The sequence below is a fragment of the Ictidomys tridecemlineatus genome, chromosome 7 (assembly GCF_052094955.1).
Source record: "Ictidomys tridecemlineatus isolate mIctTri1 chromosome 7, mIctTri1.hap1, whole genome shotgun sequence".
NCBI classification, from domain to species: Eukaryota; Metazoa; Chordata; class Mammalia; order Rodentia; family Sciuridae; genus Ictidomys; species Ictidomys tridecemlineatus.
The window spans coordinates 13,128,447-13,135,484 of NC_135483.1; the positions used below are offsets into that span (position 1 = coordinate 13,128,447).

General features: G+C 49.8%; 1 long non-coding RNA gene across 1 annotated transcript; it reads left to right on the plus strand.

The window, feature by feature from the left end:
• Positions 1-253: 253 nt before the first annotated feature.
• On the plus strand, positions 254-5,522 carry LOC144365407 (uncharacterized). Its single transcript, XR_013423809.1, has 2 exons — positions 254-359; positions 1,005-5,522. It is a non-coding gene; the product is annotated as an uncharacterized LOC144365407 (long non-coding RNA).
• The last annotated feature ends 1,516 nt before the right edge of the window (positions 5,523-7,038 follow it).

Genomic DNA, 7,038 nt, shown 5'->3' on the forward strand with positions numbered 1-7,038 from the left:
CAGCCCGATAAATGTTTTTAATATACAATCTTCTAGTTTTCAAAGGGCAGCCAATCCAAACCTCATAGCGTTCAAAGTCCCTGCTTTTCAGCCCCTTTCTCAGGGTCTCCTTGTGGGTTAGCTACTGGAGACTCTGGCTTTCCTTTCCACAAACCTTTGTCCCCTGCCTCTTGGTTCACCCGAATCTCATATGACCGGTGCAATGATTAACTGGCTTGGTGATTTGCTAAACGGTGGCACATAGCAGAGTTGTGCTGAGTTCCTGAGAGCAGAGGACGTGAGTGCTAATACGTGCAGAATGCCTCAGGCTAATGCTGTTATGGACAAGGTGTCCAAGCAAGATGGCAGAATGCAATGAGGTCAGTCATGTGGACAGTGAGCCCAGTGTGCAGTTCTGAGGCCATAACTGTACAGACAGTGTCCAGCGTTGGCTACCCTAGTTCAAGATTCTGGCATGTGGGCTGGGGATGTAGCTCAATGGCAGAGGGCTTGCCTAGCATGTGTGAGGCATTGGGTTTGATCCTCAGCACCACATAAAGGCATTCTGTCTATTAATAACTACAAAAGAAAAAAAAAGATTCTGGTACGTGACTGCAGGACGTCCACATCTTAGAGAGGCGAGTAAGATTACAGAGCCCTGACTGTGCATCGGGCATGAGGCTGAACATAAGGGCACTTATTAAATCCTTGCGCAGCCCTAAGAGGTTGAAGCTACCATCATTCCCATTTTGCAGATGAGGAAATTGAACAACAGGGAAATTGAGGCAGGTCAGGATCTTCTCAGAGCCCGTGCTTCTACCCACTCTTCTGTGATTTTCTTCCTGGATGTTGGGTTTGAGATTGTATTTGAGAGCAATCTGGGCAAAAATCTAGGCAGGTGTACAGGTTATTGGACTTGCAGACAGTTTACAGAACAAGCACAATTTTTCTTTTTTCTTTTTTTTTTTTCCCACTTTGAATGAAGTGCTTACTTTCTTACCCCTCACCCCACCCCACCCCCAAAGGACTCCTGGGTGACAATATTGAGAGGACATTGGTTTGGAAAAGAATTTCATGGACAACCTGCGTGTCAGACAGAGTCCCAAGTTGGTGCTGAGCTTGTGAGTTCCAATCAGGTGACTCAGAGGAACGCTTAGCCGGTAGGACCTGGTGCCTTGGATTGTGGTGGAGGTAGCACAGAGGAGAAGGGGCACTCTGGGCTTTGGAGCCTGGGACATGTGGGTTTCCATTCGGATGCAGTCTCTAATGACCTGTGTGGCCCTGGACATGTTGTGTAAGCTGTCTGCATGCCCCGTCTCCTCTTCTGCCACATGAGATCAAGAACACTTAACTCAGAGTGTCCCTTGTCTCTGCAAAGAGCCTGGGACAAGGTGGACACTCAGCAAAGCCTTGTGGAATGAGTGAGTGAATAAGTAAATAAATGAATGAGTGGGAGTGAGAGGAAGTGATCGGGGAAGGACTGCAGAGCAGAACATCCTGGGGCCGTCCTGGGGGATTTAATATGTGACATGGAGGAGGGAGGCGTTGGGGGCGGTTTCCCAGAGCTGGGCGGCAGCAGGACGGCGGGGTTCCAGGCCTGGGGAACCAGGAAAGCCTCTGGGGAGGAGTGAAGAACCGGGGGCTTGGGCTGACTTCCCCATCCTGATTAAATTTCCTCGGAGCCCAGCAGTGAGCCCGTGGCTGACACTAATAGTTCTTTTCACAGCCCTTTCACTCCCCAGCTCAGAGTGCTCTGCGAGTGTTAATTAAACCTCCACACCCCTAGTGAGGTGAATCTCATTTACCCACTTTTCCTAGGTGAGGAGGTCCTGGCGCCAAGAGAGGTGATTTTCCCAGGGCCATGCCTCGCGGTGAGAGTCCATTTCCATGCTGGCTCTAGAATCGCCAAAACATTCGGTTTTAGGAGAAAGCAGAAAAAAAGAATTAGGTCCCTTTGCCTCCTTCCCTCTTTTTGTCTGTAACCTCATACATACAAGAAAGAAAAATTAGGGCCTCACCCCAAAATGATTACTTAGGTGGGTGCGGTGGTACAAGACTATAATCCCAGTGACTGGGGAGGCTGAGGCAGGAGGATTACAACTTTGAGTCCAGCCTCTGCAACTGAATGAGGCCCTTTCTCAAAATAAAACGGCTCAGGATGTAGCTTAGTGGTAAAATGCCCCTGGATTCAATCCTCTCTCTCTATAAAAAAATCTTTTGAATTATTTTAAAACCTACCCCCCACCACATATTCTTAAGCACACACCTCTTTTCATGGTTTCCTGGGACTCGTGGCAAAGTGATGGGGAAAATTGTTTAGCTGAGTGTTTCTTAGACGTGTTCAGATTTAAAAATCCGTGCTTCCTATTCTTGGTCTGTAAAATGGGGTCTCTCGCTTGGCGGGCTTGAGAGGATTCACTGAGCCACTCTGCACACGAGGACGCAGCTCAGGGGCCGAGCCCAGGGCTAGGGGGAAGCACAGGAGAAGGGGGGGCGTATTGATAGTGGAGTGGGGCCAGCAGAGCAACTGCCACTCTGATCTTCTGAGTGGCTTCTGACATTTTCTCTTGAATGACCTGCCATCCCCTTGGCTCATTTATTCAACCAATATTTATTGTCCTCCAGGCGCTGTGCTAAGTTTGGGAAAGACAACGATGCACAAGGCAGGCGGGGACTCTGTTCTCTAATTCCGCCTTCGATTATAGTCCAAGGAACCAGCCACCAAAAAAGAAAATGCCCTCACAAAAATTCTGTCTGAGCTGAGCAGTAGAAGTAAGAGGTCTGTGATTCCCTGAGAGGCATGAAGAAGGAATCCGCATAGGTCAGGGTGGCCACCGGGGCTCCTGTAGGTAGTGACATGCTACCCGGGACCCAAAGGATGGTAGGAGGATAGCAGGTGGGGAAAAGGGAGGAGGACGACAGCAGAGGGGACAGCAGAGCTGAGCACACCACCTGCAGGGGTGCAGCATGGTTCTTTCCGCGACCACCTGCGAACCCCTTGTTTAGAACGGATGTCAGGGATCAGGAGGAGAGAGGGGCTCGAGATGAAAAACTGGCGCTGGGAAGTGGGAGGTGACATTCCACCAACATCAGGCGATAAGAACATGGACATTGATATAACCCATGGAGCAAGAGCTAGAATTTTCCAGAAGCTTTGCCAAGAGGCTCCTCCTGGCGAAGTTGAGGTAGGCTTCCCAGAGGCAGCATGGAGCTGAGGATTCTTTCCTTTGTTTCCGAAAGGCCACAAGATGCCAAGCCCCAGGCTCCAGTCTGGTGAAGGAGGGACGGCAGAAGTTCCCTGTCCTAAAGGAAGCTCCTGTGGTCTAGGGGAGATAAAGGTTCAGGTGTCTGCAGAGGAATACAAAGAGGGCGTGGCCTAGTTTTCCTGTGTGTCTCCAGAACACGGTGGGAGGGGGCAGGTTGGGAGCCAGATGGATCCCAACCTGACACAGCGCAATGATTAACACTCCATCACGAGACCTTGAGTCGGTACACCTAGCAGCTCCGAAGGCACGTACATTGGCTTGCTGGGTAATATAATAGCTCAGCAAGGAAGTGGAATAGTCTTTCTGTCCACATTTTAAAGACTCAAAGTTCAGAAAAGATAAATTGATTAAATGAGTTAGTTTTTATGAGAAGTAATACCCTTATTGACTTCATTTTTGTTCTGTCTAGTTTGAATTTGGTTTCTGTGCATTGGTTTCCCTGCACCTCCATCCTTAGTGGAGACTATGAGCTTCTGAAAGCTCATAGCTGAAGATCAGGTTTGGGGGCACCCCCCAGTCCCTGGAGCTGCCAGTCCACCTGGAGCAAATGGAGTTGACCTCTGTCCACGTATGATCTGAAGAATCACAGCTGCATTTCTTTACCAAATGCACTCTGAGCAGATGGGCACATATGCATCATCTAACGGGGGACTCTTGAAAACTGGAAGTGGGGTACGATTCCTAACCCCATGGGGATCAGGGCCTTACATGGAGAAGAGCCCTGGCAAACTAGGGCATTCTGTCACCCTCCCCAGGTGTCATCCTTCTCAGAGCCCTACTTCTGTCCTGATTTTCTTCTGTGTCATTTGCTCATTCAATTATTGGACAGCTCTTTGCCAGGCCTCTCTATCCTTGGTGCTGGGCTGTCAAGGAGGCATGATCCAGGACTCCTTCCCAGAGCAATGACAGACTCCCCTGCTAAGCTGACACAGTCTCCAGTGGCTTTCATTTGCCACCTTCACATCTGTTAATGAGTAATCAAAGGACATGTTCCTGGAGGCCTGAGGGGGTACGCAGGGTCCGTGGGGATCTTCAGGAAACCATCCATAAAAGCAGAGCAATCCTTCCTGGAGCACGGCAGTGCTGGTCTCACGGCTCCCGGGGGGCCTCGGCTGCCTTTTCCCTTCCCCGGGCTTCTTTCTGCATCTTGTAGCACTCGTCGCATTCGTCATTAATCATTTGTAAGCATTGGTTTAATTCTCACCAAACAAGAAGGTGGGCTGTCCTTCAGGACGAGCAGGGGCCCTGGCTCCTGGAAGTCTTTTAACAAATATTTGCTTGTTGACTAATTGACTTCAGGCCCAGGGCAGCGGACGTCTCTGATGAGCAGCCTGGAGAAGTGAGCGGCCTGGGTGAGAGAGGGGGTGTGCCCGGCAATGGAGAGAGGCCCACCCACCTGAGGCTGATGAGTAGGAGATACTTGTTGAGTGGGATGTCCAGAGGACAGTCTGGCTAAGGAGAAGGAGTGAAATGCTCCTGTTCCTGGATGTCTTTCTTGAGACTTTCAGGTAAGGGTGGTGGCTTTGTGACTGCCTCCCCCACCCCCCACAACGCCATCTGTCCTATCCGTCAGTGGGCCTTGCCAAGCAGAGAGATCAAACAAGAAGGAGGATTTCCCACACAGATTAAAGTGAGGCTCCACTTCCAGGATTTCAGATGTCCCAATGAGAAATGACGGGGCAGCTAGTAACCAGGTGTACGTGGTACTACCCCCCTCATACCTTTGTCCAGCAGCCCCAAGCTTGGTATTTCCCAAGCCCTTCCAGCTGGGCCCAGGGTTGGCTGCTAGTGTACTGTGGGACTGGACCAGTGAATGGCCTGGATGGGCTCATGTAGGTCTGTGGAGAGGACCCCTGGGTCTGGCAGGGGTGGCAGGTGGGTGATGGGAGGCCTGGGCCTCAGAGCCAGAGAAGAAGGGGGTCAGTGAGGGTCGGGCTCTGTGCCACTCAGTTGAGTGGTACCTGTAGCCCACCTGCAACCATGGGCAGCTCCACCTCCCGCTGGCCCGGCCACTGACAGCAGATTACTTAACCTGGATTTCTCAGTCTCCTGGGAGAACGACAGAACCATCTCACAGGGACTTAGGGCAAGGAAAGCCCTAGAGCAATTCCTGGAATAAAGTGTGAGATACAAGCAAAACAACCCCCTGACGACCTTACTGGACTCTAGGCTGCTCCAAAGGCAAGGACCGGATGGTATGTGTGTGTGTGCAGGCTCCTGTCCCCGCCACGGTGCTCTGTACACGTCAATAAAACAAAGACTGCGGAAACTTCCGAATGCAGTGTGGCTCCCAGGTACTTCTCCTTGTGGTTTGTGGCCCGGACGCTCTGCTTCCTAGTTGGGTGACTTTGGCTATTTATCTTGCCTCACTGGACCTTGATTTCCACATCAGTCAAGTAGGGTGATTATATTACCTCCTATTGTAAGAATCAAGTGAGGTACTACAGCCTGTAGACCAATCCCTAGTCCACGGAGAGCGGTCTGTGAAAGTTAACTGTGGCTGGTATTGAGAAGACACGTTCAATATCGCCACTTCCCAGCATGCTCTGTGTGGCTGGCACACTTTCACCTTTTTCCGGTTTCCACCTGCCTTTACCTACTGTCCCTCGGCTCAGCCAATCACCTCAGCATGCATTCCTTCCTTCCTTCAGCAAACACTCCTGGGAACTCCTGCTAGCCAGAAGTTGTGCAGAACATTCCATCACAAATAGCCAAGTCCCTGCCCACCAGAGGCCCACAGTGCAGAGGGGAGGATACAACAGAAAGACACATCATCTAAGGAAAATGGAAAGGCGTGAGTTCCCTGAGGGAGGCAGAAATAACAGAAGGCATTAGTACTTTTGGCAGGAGCCTTTTTGAAGGCTACCTGAAAGAGATACATAAAAGCTGATTTAGAAGAAATAAGTAATATAATTAATAATAATAATAATAGCTTCCAAAATTTGAGCATTTTCTATGTGCCCTGTTCTACAGCCTTTCTGGAGATTTTATCTGTTTGCAACAAACCTCAGGAAATGGGTACTATCATGATTCCCCCTCTTACAGGCAAAGAATCTGAGGTTTCAAACAGATGATAAGCTTGTGTAAGGTTTCATAGCTATTAAGAGAAAAGTCAGGATTTGATCCCAGGGTTTGATCTGGATTTGATCCAGGGCCTGTGGTGCCACTAAGCTCTACCGAGAGGACACTGGCATCTTTATGCTGGAAGCCCATCTTGTCGGGATCCGGGGATGCTCCATCCAAAGCTGCAGATCCCTGGGGTGTGCTTTGTATGGACCATGTCTCTGCCAATGATCCTGATCCTGGCTGGTCCTCCATAAATATCTGTTAATTGAATAGCTGTGTGCAGTATCTGTGGAGTGCTGATTAGATGCTAGGCCCTATCTTAAGAGCTTTGCTTGTGTTGATCTACTTATCCCTTACGACCACACAGTGGGCAAGTGCGCTCATTACACTTTACCTTTTTTTGGGGGGGGGGTTTGCCAGGAATTGAATCCAGGGCCTTGCACTAGCTGGGCTGGGCAAATACTCTACCACCAAGCTACACCCCCAGCACTCTTTAGCCTTTCCTTTTATTGAAGAGAAAACACAGGTCCAGAGTGGTCAAAATTACAGATCATATCTCCTTCTGCAATTCTACACATTTGCTTTCTAGTTTGGTCTTTTTTTATTTTTATTTTTTCATGCCCTTTTCTGAGTGGTAAAGTGATTCAGGCTGGGGTGTGGGTACTCACAGATGGACAAGCAACCTTGAAGCGACTTCAGTGCTTTCCAGGGTTGAGGTGGAGACCTG